The 16653-nt window shown below is 45.1% G+C and overlaps 1 protein-coding gene across 1 annotated transcript in view; it reads left to right on the forward strand.

Moving 5' to 3' along the window:
• Positions 1-16653, forward strand: part of DNAH12 (dynein axonemal heavy chain 12) — a 1534490-nt gene that overhangs the window by 1263691 nt on the left and 254146 nt on the right. The window lies entirely within an intron of this gene.

Consider the following 16653-nt stretch of genomic DNA (forward strand, 5'->3'; position numbering starts at 1 on the left):
TTTAGCTCACTGCCCCATCCCAGCTCAGAACCTGGCTATATGCAAATTAGTCTGTCCCTGGCCCAGTGCATCATGGGAACAGGGCAGACCAAACTACCAAGCCAATTCTTCACCAGAAAGGAGACAAGCTACCGGGGACCGGTTTCTGGCATTTCAACCTCGTCGGCCCGGCTTGCTTGAATCCTGATGGAGCAGTGAGCAAGGGACTCATGTCTGAGTATACCCTGCCACACCTATAGTGGCCAAAAACGATTCAGAAAAGGGGGTGGTGATGAACAGAGTGTCTGAATTAAGCAGACCACTCTTACCCAGTCCAAAGATCAGGGCTTGATCCATCACCGTTATTTAGCTCACTGCCCCATCCCAGCTCAGAACCTGGCTATATGCAAATTAGTCTGTCCCTGGCCCAGTGCATCATGGGAACAGGGCAGACCAAACTACCAAGCCAATTCTTCACCAGAAAGGAGACAAGCTACCGGGGACCGGTTTCTGGCATTTCAGCCTAGTCGGCCCGGCTTGCTTGAATCCTGATGGAGCAGTGAGCAAGGGACTCATGTCTGAGTATACCCTGCCACACCTATAGTGGCCAAAAACGATTCAGAAAAGGGGGTGGTGATGAACAGAGTGTCTGAATTAAGCAGACCACTCTTACCCAGTCCAAAGATCAGGGCTTGATCCATCACCGTTATTTAGCTCACTGCCCCATCCCAGCTCAGAACCTGGCTATATGCAAATTAGTCTGTCCCTGGCCCAGTGCATCATGGGAACAGGGCAGACCAAACTACCAATCCAATTCTTCACCAGAAAGCAGACAAGCTACCGGGGACCGGTTTCTGGCATTTCAGCCTCGTCGGCCCGGCTTGCTTGAATCCTGATGGAGCAGTGAGCAAGGGACTCATGTCTGAGTATACCCTGCCACACCTATAGTGGCCAAAAACGATTCAGAAAAGGGGGTGGTGATGAACAGAGTGTCTGAATTAAGCAGACCACTCATTGCACCATCAGGATTCAAGCAAGCCGGGCCGACGACGCCTGAAATGGCAGAAACCGGTCCCCGGAAGCTTGTTTCCTTCCCAGTACAAGAATTGGCTTGGTAGTTTGGTTTGCCCTGTTCCCATCATGCACTGGGACAGGAACAGACTAATTTGCATATAGCCAAGTTCTGAGCTGGGATGGTGCAGTGAGCTAAAAACGGTGATGGATCAAGCCCTGATCTTTGGACTGGGTAAGAGTGGTCTGCTTAATTCAGGCACTCTGTTCATCACCACCCCCTTTTCTGAATCATTTTGTCCACCCTAAGCGTGGAAGGGTATACTCAGATGTGAGTCCCTTGCTCATTGCACCATCAGGATTCAAGCAAGCCGGGCCGACGACGCCTGAAATGGCAGAAACCGGTCCCCGGAAGCTTGTTTCCTTCCCAGTACAAGAATTGGCTTGGTAGTTTGGTTTGCCCTGTTCCCATCATGCACTGGGACAGGAACAGACTAATTTGCATATAGCCAAGTTCTGAGCTGGGATGGTGCAGTGAGCTAAAAAACGGTGATGGATCAAGCCCTGATCTTTGGACTGGGTAAGAGTGGTCTGCTTAATTCAGGCACTCTGTTCATCACCACCCCCTTTTCTGAATCATTTTGTCCACCCTAAGCGTGGAAGGGTATACTCAGATGTGAGTCCCTTGCTCATTGCACCATCAGGATTCAAGCAAGCCGGGCCGACGACGCCTGAAATGGCAGAAACCGGTCCCCGGAAGCTTGTTTCCTTCCCAGTACAAGAATTGGCTTGGTAGTTTGGTTTGCCCTGTTCCCATCATGCACTGGGACAGGAACAGACTAATTTGCATATAGCCAAGTTCTGAGCTGGGATGGTGCAGTGAGCTAAAAAACGGTGATGGATCAAGCCCTGATCGTTGGACTGGGTAAGAGTGGTCTGCTTAATTCAGGCACTCTGTTCATCACCACCCCCTTTTCTGAATCATTTTGTCCACCCTAAGCGTGGAAGGGTATACTCAGATGTGAGTCCCTTGCTCATTGCACCATCAGGATTCAAGCAAGCCGGGCCGACGACGCCTGAAATGGCAGAAACCGGTCCCCGGAAGCTTGTTTCCTTCCCAGTACAAGAATTGGCTTGATAGTTTGGTTTGCCCTGTTCCCATCATGCACTGGGACAGGAACAGACTAATTTGCATATAGCCAAGTTCTGAGCTGGGATGGTGCAGTGAGCTAAAAAATGGTGATGGATCAAGCCCTGATCTTTGGACTGGGTAAGAGTGGTCTGCTTAATTCAGGCACTCTGTTCATCACCACCCCCTTTTCTGAATCATTTTGTCCACCCTAAGCGTGGAAGGGTATACTCAGATGTGAGTCCCTTGCTCATTGCACCATCAGGATTCAAGCAAGCCGGGCCGACGACGCCTGAAATGGCAGAAACCGGTCCCCGGAAGCTTGTTTCCTTCCCAGTACAAGAATTGGCTTGGTAGTTTGGTTTGCCCTGTTCCCATCATGCACTGGGACAGGAACAGACTAATTTGCATATAGCCAAGTTCTGAGCTGGGATGGTGCAGTGAGCTAAAAAACGGTGATGGATCAAGCCCTGATCTTTGGACTGGGTAAGAGTGGTCTGCTTAATTCAGGCACTCTGTTCCTCACCACCCCCTTTTCTGAATCATTTTGTCCACCCTAAGCGTGGAAGGGTATACTCAGATGTGAGTCCCTTGCTCATTGCACCATCAGGATTCAAGCAAGCCGGGCCGACGACGCCTTAAATGGCAGAAACCGGTCCCCGGAAGCTTGTTTCCTTCCCAGTACAAGAATTGGCTTGGTAGTTTGGTTTGCCCTGTTCCCATCATGCACTGGGACAGGAACAGACTAATTTGCATATAGCCAAGTTCTGAGCTGGGATGGTGCAGTGAGCTAAAAAACGGTGATGGATCAAGCCCTGATCTTTGGACTGGGTAAGAGTGGTCTGCTTAATTCAGGCACTCTGTTCATCACCACCCCCTTTTCTGAATCATTTTGTCCACCCTAAGCGTGGAAGGGTATACTCAGATGTGAGTCCCTTGCTCATTGCACCATCAGGATTCAAGCAAGCCGGGCCGACGACGCCTGAAATGGCAGAAACCGGTCCCCGGAAGCTTGTTTCCTTCCCAGTACAAGAATTGGCTTGGTAGTTTGGTTTGCCCTGTTCCCATCATGCACTGGGACAGGAACAGACTAATTTGCATATAGCCAAGTTCTGAGCTGGGATGGTGCAGTGAGCTAAAAAACGGTGATGGATCAAGCCCTGATCATTGGACTGGGTAAGAGTGGTCTGCTTAATTCAGGCACTCTGTTCATCACCACCCCCTTTTCTGAATCATGCTGATATGACAAGCACGCCTGCTTCGCTATCATGGGGCTGTATGAGGAAATACAGTTGTCATGTATTGTTAAAAAAGAATTTTAAGAAATATTATGCAAAAAACAATAAGAATTTATTTCAAACGTTAATCCGACTCTTGTCATTATTTACTTTGGCATGCATGAGTGCAGTGTTGTGTGAGGGGTATGGGTGCACTAGAAATAGTTCATTGTGATTTGGTTGCGGCGCCTGTGTCCTTCTGCAAGATTCTCCCCGCGTGCATGATGCACATGTGCAGGTGGGCGGTTGTCCCCCTCTTACTCACTGCCAGAGAGCTCCACAGGTATCCTCTACTTGGTTGCAATATTGTGGAGTATGGCACACACGGCCACGATGCGGCAGCAGACCTCAGGCTGGTATTTGAGGGCCCCACCAGTCTTATGTAGGATGCGGAATCGGCTCTTCAACAGCCCAAATGTCCGTTCAATGCAATTTCTAGTGCGAATGTGTGCAGCATTGTAACGCCGTTCCTGTGGTGTGGCAGGGTTCAGGTATGGGGTGAGGAGGTGAGGTTCTGTGATTTTGCGTGCTTTTAAAGTGCACGACATTCTTTTCTAAACATGGGTTTTTGCCATGCGTCGTGACTGCCATCTGGTGTTGCCTTTTACGTAGGCCTCAGAAGTTAGTCTGCGAGCAAAGCAGTCTGACCTTTTGTGGGTCATGTGTACATTAACTAAGGTTTCCTTCGTGCGCTGGAGTTAATTTCAGAAGCTGGCCTTTCACCTGGAATTGACCCTGCCAAGCCAATTTCCCTGCAAGATCGTTATCCACTTTCCCAATCACCATTCAAGACATTTGTTAACTTTTAAGTTTCTTTATGTTTCTGTTATCTTGCACATTATCTGAAACTACTTTTCTGTACTGTTTCTTCATTTCATGGGTTACGCTTTCAATTAAGGGTTTGTCCGGGCCTTCCAGATTATTATTTAGATATGCCTAAATATTAACTTGTGGGTTGGGACACTGTAAAATGAGCTTTACTATATGATGCTGTGTGATGTCATGTATTTTCTATTGGTTGAATTTTGGTGTAGGGGCGTGCATTTTAAATTTACCTTTTTGTGTATAAATAGCTATGTTTCGCCTTAGTAAAATTGAGCAGTTTCTTGAGTTGTACACCGTGTTGTATTGCTGGGATTTCTGCTACTAGCTGCAGCTAATAAATTTGATCTCTGACGCCACCTAGAAGTATTCCGTGACTCTGTATACCAAGGCAAGGGAACCCAGAGGACTTTGGGCGTGTCCCTGGCGCCGCTGGGTACTTGAAATCCCAGTTCTTCAGTTGGCGCGGCCAACGTGGGACGACTTCAGTGGTACCGGTCCAAGCCCGAAGATTGCGAGGAGCCACGTGAGGAAACTCTGGAGGAGGGCCCCCACTTCATCGACCCCTGCATGTCGACGTGGACCGAAGGTCTTTTCTGCGAGGCTTCCCGCTTTCCAACGGCTACGAAGGACTGCTGCCCTGACTGTCACCTTGTCTTGGACCCTCCGATTGATGTTTGTAAAGCGAAACGATAGAAGGTCTTCTGGTGGCGTGACAGATATTTGGTTAAGTATAAGTGGGTCGCTCCCACGACTTTGTTTGGTTCCTTGGTTTTGATTTGGTTGCTGCAGTACCCAAAGCCGAAGGGCTTGTATATTTACGAGTGTATCATTTTTGATTCACTTTGAAGTTTGAAACCAGACTAGTGAGCAAGATGCCTGGTCTTGGTAAATTTGGTAATTGGTTTGTTTGTGGTAGTAACAGGGATTCCCGATTGGAGGATTTATGTCCGATACCTCCGGTTGGAACTCTGACTTATGAGCTCTATTCTAAACATGGAGTGGGTGCCATTACTTACAATGAAGTATGGGTCCACTACACTAAAAAGGATGGTGTTTTGCAATGGCCCCCACATGGTAGTTTTGAAACAGAGATTTTAGACAATCTAGAAGTTAAGCTATTTAAGAAGAAAGCCCGGCCGGCAATGTTTGACTCTTTCCGCCTTTGGCGTAAGGAAGCCAAACAGAGAGAAATTAAACAAGCAAAGAGAGATAGGAAAGATAAGAATATGCCAGTACTACAAGCTGCTAGACAGTTTAAGGAAGATGGAGAAGAGCGTGCGAGTCAAGTTTTAGATAGACAGCGTTGTATGGCCATAGATAAATGTTATCCGGCCTTGCCGTCTTCTCCTCCAAAAGTGATTGAAGACCTTGAAAAATATCCTTTGATCTCTCATTTACTGAGATTGCCACCTCCCTATGTGCAGGGTGCTACTGCGCCTCTATTACCCCCGGTTGTTCCACCCTTTGTTGTTCAACCTCCTGCTGTTGTTCAGCCACCCGGTGCTCCACAGATGGTTTTGCCTCCTCCTGCGCAACCCATTCTAGGGTCGCCAGCCTTGCTACCAGCTTTGCCTCAAACTCCTTTGCCTTCTGCTTCTGCATCTTCGATTTCTACTGTTCTTGTCCCTACACCTTCTTTGCCTCAAAATACTTACTCTCCTGTTCTTATGTCTGCTTCTTCTCCTTCTGTTTGAAAACGAATGACAGAAACGGTTTCTAATTTGTTGTCTCCATTGTTTGGGTCACTGAATATGACCCCTGTTTCGGAGCGTAAGCAGAGTCGTAGTCAGCTTCCTGGTTCTGAGGATTGGGCTGTGTTGGATTTGTTGGCTCGTAAATGGATTATAAATGCCTCAAGGTATAATTTGCCAGCGGTTATGGATGTTTTCTTTCTGTGGGAGCCGCCTAAGCAAAGGTATGTTTTTAATGTGATGTGTATGTTTTTGCGTCAAGAATGGGAAGATAATGATTTGGGTTTGATCCCGTAGGAACTACTTGATGTTCAGTCGGATTTTGCTAAAGGGATGATAGTAGAATCTGATATTACAGATGCCGTGGAGATGATACTGGCTTTTAGGTCTAGCCTTCCGCCTCAGACATTGTACGAACCTGATTCTTCTGTTAGAAGAAAAGCGAGACAGTATCCTATGAGAGAAGTTCCTCCTGTATGGAAAGAAGCAGTTCAGGCTAATGTAAATTTGGGTATTCAGGCCGCTCCGGCTCACTTTCAACGAATATGGGTACATGTCCCTTGGAAGAGAGCAGAGGTCTTGGCTCTTAAGCAGACCTTACCTGACCCTCGTAAGAATCCTGCTGGTTATTACAAGGAGTTGTCCCAGACAGTTGAAGCGTGTATTATGAATTTAGCTGACATCGATATGTTGATGGGTAATGTAGTCCCCCAACCTTTGTGGGCGAAGATTCGTCATGAGAATCATGCTGCTGAATTAGGTGATACCTGGGCGAATATTGTTGCCGCAGATGGTAGACAGGAGGGAGGTACTAAACCTGAACCTCTAGTTTCAGAATTACCAGGTAGAATTATTAATCTGATGAAAACGATGATGCCCGCTTTATGAGTAAATTGGGATAAGTTAGCAGCATGTAAGCAGAAGAAAGACAAGAGTGTATCTGATTTCTTCACTAGGTTTGAAGAGACGTTTATTGATCATAGTGGTCAGGATATGAGTACGGAGGGTGGTCAAAGGTTGTTTGTGGATAAATTTGTCATTAATTTGCTTCCCGAACTTTCTAATAAGTTAAAGGACTCCAAGAGTTCATGGGCTGTCTCTTTGTCGGCCCAGATATTGGCTACTGCACAATATTACGAGAATAGGGATAAAGATGAGAAGGATAACGTGGAGAAGAAAACTAAAGAGTTAAAGACGAAAGTTCTTTTGCAGCAAGCTTAGCCGCCTCGTCAGAATCAGCCTCAGTTTCAGCAACCTCCACAATTTCAGAGATTGTTACAGAAGCCTGAGCCTTATGTTCAGCGATTCTTTCCTGGCCCTAATCAGTGTGCTTATTGCAGAGAGGAAGGTCATTACAAGAATAGTTGCCCAGCTTTGTTACAGCGTGCGAATGGTGTATCTGGTCAGAGAGGTTGTGGTAGTTTCAGCACGCTCCTAGGGGTAGGGGACGTGGTGTGATCCCTCAGAATGAGCGTTCTTCTTCCCTACAGAATTCTGCGAATTATTTTGACAGACAGAATGTTCCGAGTGGTCAGTCTGCCCAGTATTATGTTGAGGATTACTATGTCGAAGGTGAGAGTTCTGGTTATAATGATAACTAGGACAGCCAAGGACAAAGAGAGGGAGTAGTGTCAGTTCCAGTAGATCAGAGTGGACCTTATGTTGAAGTGATTACATCAGGTGTGGTAGAACCTTTTCTTTTGGATACTGGTGCGATGAAGAGTTCTATTATGCACTCTAAACTTCCTGGCGCACCTTTGTCTGGCTTGACCAATGTTTCAGTAGGATTTTCAGGCGCCCCAGTACGTAATCCGGTTTCTAGTCCTTTGTCCCTTACCATTGGCCCTTGTGAATTGGAAGCTCCACTTATTTTAACGACTGGTTGTGGTGAGAATCTGTTGGGTTTGGACTTGCTGAAAAGATTGTATGCGACATTGCATTGTTCTCCTTCGGGAGTACAACTTTCCCTTGGTAAGAAAGTGATTTCTCCAATGTATTTGTCTAAGGATTGTTTGCCACTGGAATTGCTTTCGCTTCCTGATACACTTTGGGCCACAGGTCCAAATGATGTTGGTCTTTTGCAGATTCCACCTTATGTTGTCACCCTTAAGTCAAATGCTAGGCTACCTCGTATTCCCCAATACAAGATTTCGAGTGATGGTGAGAGAGCTCTTTTAGCGATTGTCTATGATTTGGTTGAGAAGGGTGTAGTTGAGGAAACGAGAGGTAATGTGTGTAACAGTCCTGTTTTGCCTGTTCTTAAACATACTGATGCTTATCATTCACCTGTGTACAGGTTTGTGATCGACCTTCGAGAGGTCAATAAGATAGTAGTGCCACAGTTTCCTGTGGTACCTGATATCACTGCTTTGTTGACTTTGATTCCTGCTTCGGCAGCTTGGTTTTCTGTCATTGATTTGAAGAATGCTTTCTTCAGTATTCCTATTGCTGAGGAGAGTAGGGATATTTTTGGCTTCTCATTAGGAGGCCGAAGCATCCGGTTTAAGAGAGCTCCCTAAGGTTATTGTGAAAGTCCCTTCATCTATAGTCAAGGTTTGAAAACTCAGCTTGACGGTTTTGTGTTACCTGTTGGTGCTACTCTTATTCAGTACGTCGATGATTTGTTGGTTACTGCTGATGATGAACAGATTTGTAAAGAGGCTACTCTTTCTTTGTTGCGGTATTTGTCTGATCTTCATCATAAAGTGTCACCTTCAAAGTTGCAATATTGTCGCCAAGAAGTGACCTACTTAGGTCATCTCTTGTCAAAGGAGGGAAGGAGATTGACCCCAGAACGAATTCAAACGATTGCGCAAATGAATGTACCATCCACACAGAGAGAAGTGCCTGCCTTTTTAGGTATTACATCATATTGTAGACAGTGGATCCCCAATTATTCCTTGCTAGTGAAACCTTTGTTGGCATTGACTCTGAAAGATACTCCGCATCCTCTTCCTTGGTCTGACGAATGTCAGAAAAGTTTTTCTGAACTACGCGATGCATTGTGTTCGGCTCCTGTGTTGGGTACGCCAGACTATAGTAAGCCTTTCACGTTGTACGTGCATGAGAGAGAAGGTTGTGCGTTGTCAGTGTTGACACAACCATTTGGGGACAAGCAGCTTCCATGCGCGTATTTTTCAGCAACGTTAGACCCAGTTGCTAAGGCGTTGCCGAGTTGTCTGAGAGCTACAGCTGCAGCGGCTGTTTCTATTCGACAGTCTGATGGTTTGGTATTGGACAATACGTTGATTGTGATGGTCCCACATGGAGTAGATACCTTATTAAACAGGACTAAGACACAGCACCTTACTAGTGCACGTCTGTCAGGTTACGAGTTGACATTGTTAGCTAGTCATGTTCACATTAAACGATGTAATGTGCTGAATCCACCTACGTTGTTACCGATCTCTACAGAGACTGATCCTCAGGAACAGCATGATTGTTTTCTTCGTACAGAGGAAGAAACGAAAGCTAGAGTCGATCTAAGGGATACTCCCCTTACGGATGTTGATGGTAGCCTATGGGCAGATGGTTCATGTTTTAAGCTTCCGAATGGTGAAACGACTGCAGCGTATGCTATTACAACTTTACATACAGTTGTTGGGACAGCACGCATACCACAGAATTCTGCGCAAGCAGCAGAGTTGATTGCACTGACTGTGTTGTCAGAAGGAAAGCGAGTGAATGTTTACACCGATAGCCAGTATGCGTTTGGTGTTGCCCATAGTTTTGGGCATTTGTGGAGAGAGCGTGGGTTCCTTACTTCGCATGGGACAAAAATACAGCATGGGCAGTTGGTGAATGAACTTTTGGAATCTCTAACTCTCCCAAAGCAGATTGCAATTGTGAAGTATAGTGCACATAAGAAAGTTGTGGACGATGTTGGTCGAGGGAATGCGTTTGCAGATGAAGTTGCGAAGGAAACGGCGAAAGACATGATGAGCCGTATGTATGTTGCAGGCCCAGCTAATTGGGTTATGGCTGGTGGAATGTGTGAAGACACAATAGAAAGTGTGAAAATGATTCAGGCTGAAGTGACTGAGAAAGAAGTGAGTGTTTAGAGAGAAACTACGGGTATGTTGGATTCGAGAGGTTGTTGGGTTCAGTTGTCAGAACACCAGCGATGGTTGTTGCCTGATGCGTATGTGCTCCCAGTGGTTACAATGGCTCATGGAATGGCTCACATAAGTTCGAAGGGAATATGCAAGTTGTTGGCTCCAGTTTGGCAGAATGCTGGAATTCCGAAATGTGCAGAGAACGTGGTGAAACATTGTATGATTTGTCTGAAGTATAATCCTGGTAAGGGAACTCCAACTCCAGCTGGTGATTTTGCTCCACAACGTATCCGTTTGAATTGATACAGTTAGACTACATTCACATGGAGAGATGCAATAATTTGAAGTATGTCCTTGTGGTTGTTTGTGCCTTTTCCAGGTGGATAGAGGCCTACCCCCTAAAAGATAATACTGCCTTGTCTACAGCCAAGGTTTTGCTGAGAGAGTACTCCCCTAGGTATGGTTTGCCGAGAATTGTATGGTCGGACAATGGGAGTTAATTTGTGGGTCAAATCATGAAGAAAGTGTGTGCTGGATTGGGAATAAATCAAAAGTTCCATGCAGCGAATCACCCCCAGTCTGCTGGACTTGTTGAATGTTACAATGGTACCTTGAAGCTGAAATTAGCTAAGGTACAAGCGAGCACTGGTCTTACATGGCCTTGCCGTTGGCTCTTTTGTCAACAAGGACGACTGTGCATTCTTGAGTGGGACTTAGTCCGTATGAAATTGTGTTTGGTCGTCCTGCGAATGTTTGGGGTGTGCCTCGTCCTAAAGAATACAGCAGTATTGAGTACCCTATGTTGGTGGATTACTTACATGACTTGACTGCTAAATTACGTGTTCTCCACCAACAGGTTTATGACAGTTTACCGACAGCTACTACAGATCCAGGCCATTCCATTGAACCTGGACGCTACGTTCTCGTTAAGAATTTCCAGCGCACCAAGAATCTGGAACCGAGATGGACTGGTCCCTACTTAGTTCTTCTTATCACTAGAACTGCTGTTAGAGTAGCTGGTAAAAAGAACTGGGTGCATGCCACCCATATGAAAAAGGTTCCTTTGCCTTTACCGTATGATCAGTGGGTGAGGGGAGGTATAGCCGATTCTGAATGTGAAAAAACTCCTAGATTTGTTCCATTTAGTGATGCTCATTTGACATGGACACGGTCAGAACGCGAGGATGATGATGTTCTGCAAGCTGCTGTGCCTCCTCATCTAAAAATTGACACCACCAATCCGGAACTTTTATTTAAGGATCCAACTGTACCTAATAAAGAACGCTACGATCTAAGACCGCGAAAGACTGTACATATGGACAAATAAAGTTGAAACTGGAATTTTTTATATAGTGAATTACACTTCGTCAGATCAAGAGACTTTTTTTTTGCTTTTTCCTTTTTCGAGTCACCATCCGGACTCAGCTGTAAGTTCGCGGTGTAAAGACTTGGGAGTGCAAGCCGAAGACACAAGGTCGAGGTTCTGGTTGGTCTCCGGGCGTTCCCTGGACTGACAGACGCATTCCTTAGCACGGAACACCCAACCGCCGCGAACAGCACGGTTAGAGGGTGGAGTCTTTTGGGTCTGAGAAAGGTGTTGAGAAAAGTGGTTTCAAAATGAAAATGTGTACATTGGTTCGTAGCAAATGTTTTTTAATAATGTGTTTCCTTATGCTTGTGAATATTACGTTAGCTTGTGTGGGTTGGATTTTCTATGTCACACAATTGCCGCTTACATCTACCTCCCAACCTACTCTTTCTTTTTCTACTGCATCTCCACATGAGTTTCATATGTTACCTGAACATGAACAGACACGAAGATCAGAATTTGTGAATAATTCGTTTATACAGATGTTGCATCAGCATCAGCTAGTCATAAATGCCACAAATTGTTGGGTGTGTGGTCTTATGCCACATACTACAGACAAGGGAATGCCATATTTGGTTTTGCCTTTTTCACCTAATGGGTCAGTTTGGGCACTCCAATCGATGTTTATCTATGCGAACGAAGCCTCTCCAGTGCGTTCTGTTAACGATAACGTGAGCAAGAATGCTTTGATACGGGGAATAGTCGATATGATTAGAGATATTGACGCGTATAATGCTATCCCTAAAGATGAGGTACGAGCATATGTCGGTTGGAATAAGACGACATATAGTGTTAGCTTGACGGAAAAAGAAAGGCAGCGAAGGTCTCCTCCTATTTGGATTGTACCCCACCGAGGTCATCTTTGTTTGCAAGGTAATGGTCAGAATCCGAGAGCTCAGCTTGGTAAGAGTGTGTGTGTTCACACATACGTTTATACCTCCCAGAAATCTCCTCCGTTCGTGCCAGCTAAAGGCACGTATTTTGTTTGTCACGATAGAGCATACACATGGTTGCCATCTGATTTTTCCGGCACATGTTACGTGGCATTTTTGCTTCCCCCTACATACACTGCTGTTTCCGATTACCATAAGACAAGATATGGTAGAGGTGTAATCGATGCGAAAGATACTGTCGCACAAGAAGCTGGAGACTTCTTTAAGGGTTTCCTACCCTTTTGGGTTCCTATGGCTAATAGTAGGAATATTCGTCAGCTTACGAGAGTGGTTGAGGCCACTATAAATGAGACTGCAGGTGCCCTTAGCAATATTACAGCTGAGCTTCAAGCGGATCGCCTTATGACATTACAGAACCGTTTTGTTTTAGATATTATACTTGCAGATAGAGGTGGGGTAGGCAAATTGATTAGATCTAGTTGCTGCGTTTTCATACCAGATAATGCCCCAACAGTGTACCAAGCCATCTCTAGACTACATAAGATCTCTGAGTCTATTCATGTGGACGAAGGAGACTGGTCGTTGATGGGATGGTTATGGGAATTGTTGTCCAAATGGGGATGGAAGATTCTGATGTTCCTTGGTATGGCGTTAGCTATCCTTTTCTTGTGTTGTTTATGCATCCAGTGTGGTCCTGCCATTTGTAGTCTTTGTGCTACGATCTGTGTGAGAAGACCAGTCCCGAGAGAAGTGAAGGATAATAAGATGATGTTACAGCAACACCTTGATGACCTGATGAGAATAGATATAGACCTAGATTCAGATTGACATGAGTTTAGGCTATTGCCTACGTAATGGCAAAAGGAGGGACTGAGGTTCTGTGATTTTGCGTGCTTTTAAAGTGCACGACTTTCTTTTCTAAACATGGGTTTTTGCCATGCGTCATGACTGCCATCTGGTGTTGCCTTTTACGTAGGCCTCAGAAGTTAGTCTGCGAGCAAAGCAGTCTGACCTTTTGTGGGTCATGTGTACATTAACTAAGGTTTCCTTCGTGCGCTGGAGTTAATTTCAGAAGCTGGCCTTTCATCTGGAATTGACCCTGCCAAGCCAATTTCGCTGCAAGATCGTTATCCACTTTCCCAATCACCATTCAAGACATTTGTTAACTTTTAAGTTTCTTTACGTTTCTGTTATCTTGCACATTATCTGAAACTACTTTTCTTTACTGTTTCTTCATTTCATGGGTTACGCTTTCAATTAAGGGTTTGTCCGGACCTTCCAGATTATTATTTAGATATGCCTAAATATTAACTTGTGGGTTGGGACACTGTAAAATGAGCTTTACTATATGATGCTGTGTGATGTCATGTATTTTCTATTGGTTGAATTTTGGTGCAGGGGCGTGTATTCTAAATGTACCTCTTTGTGTATAAATAGGGATGTCTCGCCTTAGTAAAATTGAGCAGTTTCTTGAGTTGTACACCGTGCCTGTTATGCGCAGTTACATGGTCTCGACGTACTGTATGTGGGCATGTGTACTTACCTAGGAGGTGTCCTTCGCCATAGTCACCCCTGGCCAAGCAGGTGTGTATGCCACTGTGCCGGAAGATGAAGGAATCATGCGTGCTCCCCGGGTATTGGGCCACTATGTCAGTGATGATTGTCTTTGCATTGCAGACCATCTGGATGTTCAGTAAGTGGTAGGACTTGCGATTCCAGTACATGTACTCTGTCTCTGCGGGTGGGCAGATGTGGATGTGGGTACAGTCAATGCATCCAATTACATGGGGAAATTGCGCAATGTGGTAGAAGGCAAGCTTTGTTTGATTTAGGTCCTGTTGGGTGGTTGGGAAGGTTATGTAGTGGTGTATCCGGGTCAGCATGGCGTCCAGGAAACACCGTAGGCAGCGTGACAGTGTGCTCTGGGAGATCCCCCCTGCATATGCAACTATCCCCTGGAAGCTTCCGAGGCCAGGAGGTGCAGGCAGCACAGGACCTGGACATGGGTGGGCACGGCATTGGTCCTCCTTGTTGGGTGCTGCATCGGGTGGTCAAGGTCTCTGATGAGCTTGTGAATCATTGCCCCATTTAGCCTGTATTTGGAGTATATCTCCTCTTCAGTCTGGCCCAGGAGTGTTATCCGCAGCCGGAAGATGCGCTCCTGAATCCTGCGTCGGTTCCGGGCTGCGCGCTGGAGCCTCAGCCGCCTTGCCACGATGTATAGACCTGGCATTGTGAATGTACTCATGCTACTACTGTGTCTCCTTAAATGTGTTTGTTTTTCTCCGCCCATTGTTCCTGTTTGAATTTCTTTTTCTCCAATTTAACTTCATGGTTACCACCTGGTTTGACTTCTCCTTAAATTGTCACTCGCATTTAGCGATTTTGTTTTCTTTCGCAATTTGCGATGTTTGATGAATTGCATTAGCGATTTATTTGCGAATTCGCAAATTAATTTGCAGAATTAGTGGTAAATCGCTATTACAGATTCGCTAAGGGGGGTCCACATTGATTCTGCGAATTTATGTTTGCGAATTCGCAAAATGGTGCGTTTTTGCTTCATGAATAGCGGAAGCTGAAATTGCGATCGCAATTGCTGTTTCACAGCTATTGCGATCGCAATTTCGGTTGATGAATCTATGCCCTTGTGCTTTAATCCCTTTGCCTTATTTCGCACCTATCCTCTTGATTTCGTTCTACTGTTTTCATGCTTTGGATTCTCAGAACTTTCCCTCGCCTAATGTGTTATACCAAGTTTCCTATATATTTTTTTCTGATTCTTTGAGCTGTTTTAGGCTAGCTGATTGTCTATTTCATTATTACGCACCCATTCTTCTCTGGTTTTTTGTTCTACCTTTTTATTTTAGACCGCTTTCCGTGGCTCTTTGATATGTATTTATCTTGTACTGTTTCAATATTTTTCTGCACTCAGCTGCTTGACTTTCCACTCGCCTTTCTTTTCTTTATTTTTTACCCATTTTGTTTCTTCATTCACACAACTTTATTACCCTGGGTTCTCCGCAGACACATTTTCTGACTTTTACACAGTCTTCTTTCTTTGTTTGTTCCCCGCACGCTGATAACGCCGCCTTGGTTTCCGGCATCATCAGCGTACAACACACCCGTGTTTGTGGTTCCACCGAGGTGCACGCTTTCGCTATAAGATGCGGTAAGAATACTTGTATTCGCTTTATACTGCCACCGGGCTCTACACTTTAAGCTCCTGGGGTCAGCCTGACTCACGGACATCTTTTATTAAGTGGGCAGTTCACCGGCATGTAATTCACCATGCATTCTCTGCTATGCACCCGCCCCGTTTTACTTTGCCATCAGGTCTTACACTTCAACTTCTGGGGTCAGTCTGACTCACGGATGCTATTCTCTACGTGAGCCGTTTTCTGGCATGCAATCTTTCACGCATTTTCTGTTAAGCACCCGCTCTGTAATTTTTTTAGTCACAACGTGTGGGTTTGTTCCGCTAGTTCCACGATCTCAACACGGGTTTCTTTTTATTCTTTCTTACTTCAACAGGTTCCTCTTTCTATTTTCCAACTCACATTACTATTACATTGTCACTGGTAGAAGCATGTCTTATCTGTTTCTTTACTGGTTTCCTCTGGCTGACACCTTCGTTTATATTCAGCACACTTTGGAACTATTTTGAAAGAGCATTTTTTAGATCTTTTTGCTTCTATCTCGCGTTATATCTTCTGTTATTTTTGATTTCTTCTCAGACATTCCCCCTGATGAAGAGCTCCGCTTGAAATGCATAGGGGATGCATTTATGACTGATGTGTACAAATATACCTTGTTGGAAATCTACCACTGTAACCATTCTCTTGGAATATATATATATTTTTGTGAATCATCCAGCATATGAAGTAATATTCTGAAGATTGGTTCAAAATAAACTCTTTCAAAGAGGAACACATGTGATTATTGATTTGGAATTTAACTGCCACAACGCGTATTCATGCGTCAGGAGGATTCGAGATTTTTATCTTACACTGTGTAATATCTTTTACTAACACAGCGCTCTGCCCTATGGGCTACCTAAGGCCTACCTTATGTGTGACATATATTTAATGAAAGGGGAGTTTAAGGATTTGCATAGGATTTTAAATGACAGGGTGACATGGCAGTGTAAAGCTGCATTCAGGCTGCAATGGTAGACCTGCGACCTGTTCTAAAGGGCTACCTAAGTGGGTGGGACAATATGTGCTGCATGCCCACACTAATAGCATTTAATTTACAAGTCCTGGGATTATGGTGTACCACTCTAAAAGGGTCTTAAAAGTACATTAAATATGCAAATTGGGAATATGCCAATCAAACCATGTATAAGAGTGTGAGCACAAGCACTTTAGCACTGGTTAGCAGTGGTAATGTGCACAGAGTCCTATGGCCAACACAAATTCAGCCAA

Source organism: Lissotriton helveticus, chromosome 9 (assembly GCF_964261635.1).
Source record: "Lissotriton helveticus chromosome 9, aLisHel1.1, whole genome shotgun sequence".
NCBI lineage: Eukaryota > Metazoa > Chordata > Amphibia > Caudata > Salamandridae > Lissotriton > Lissotriton helveticus.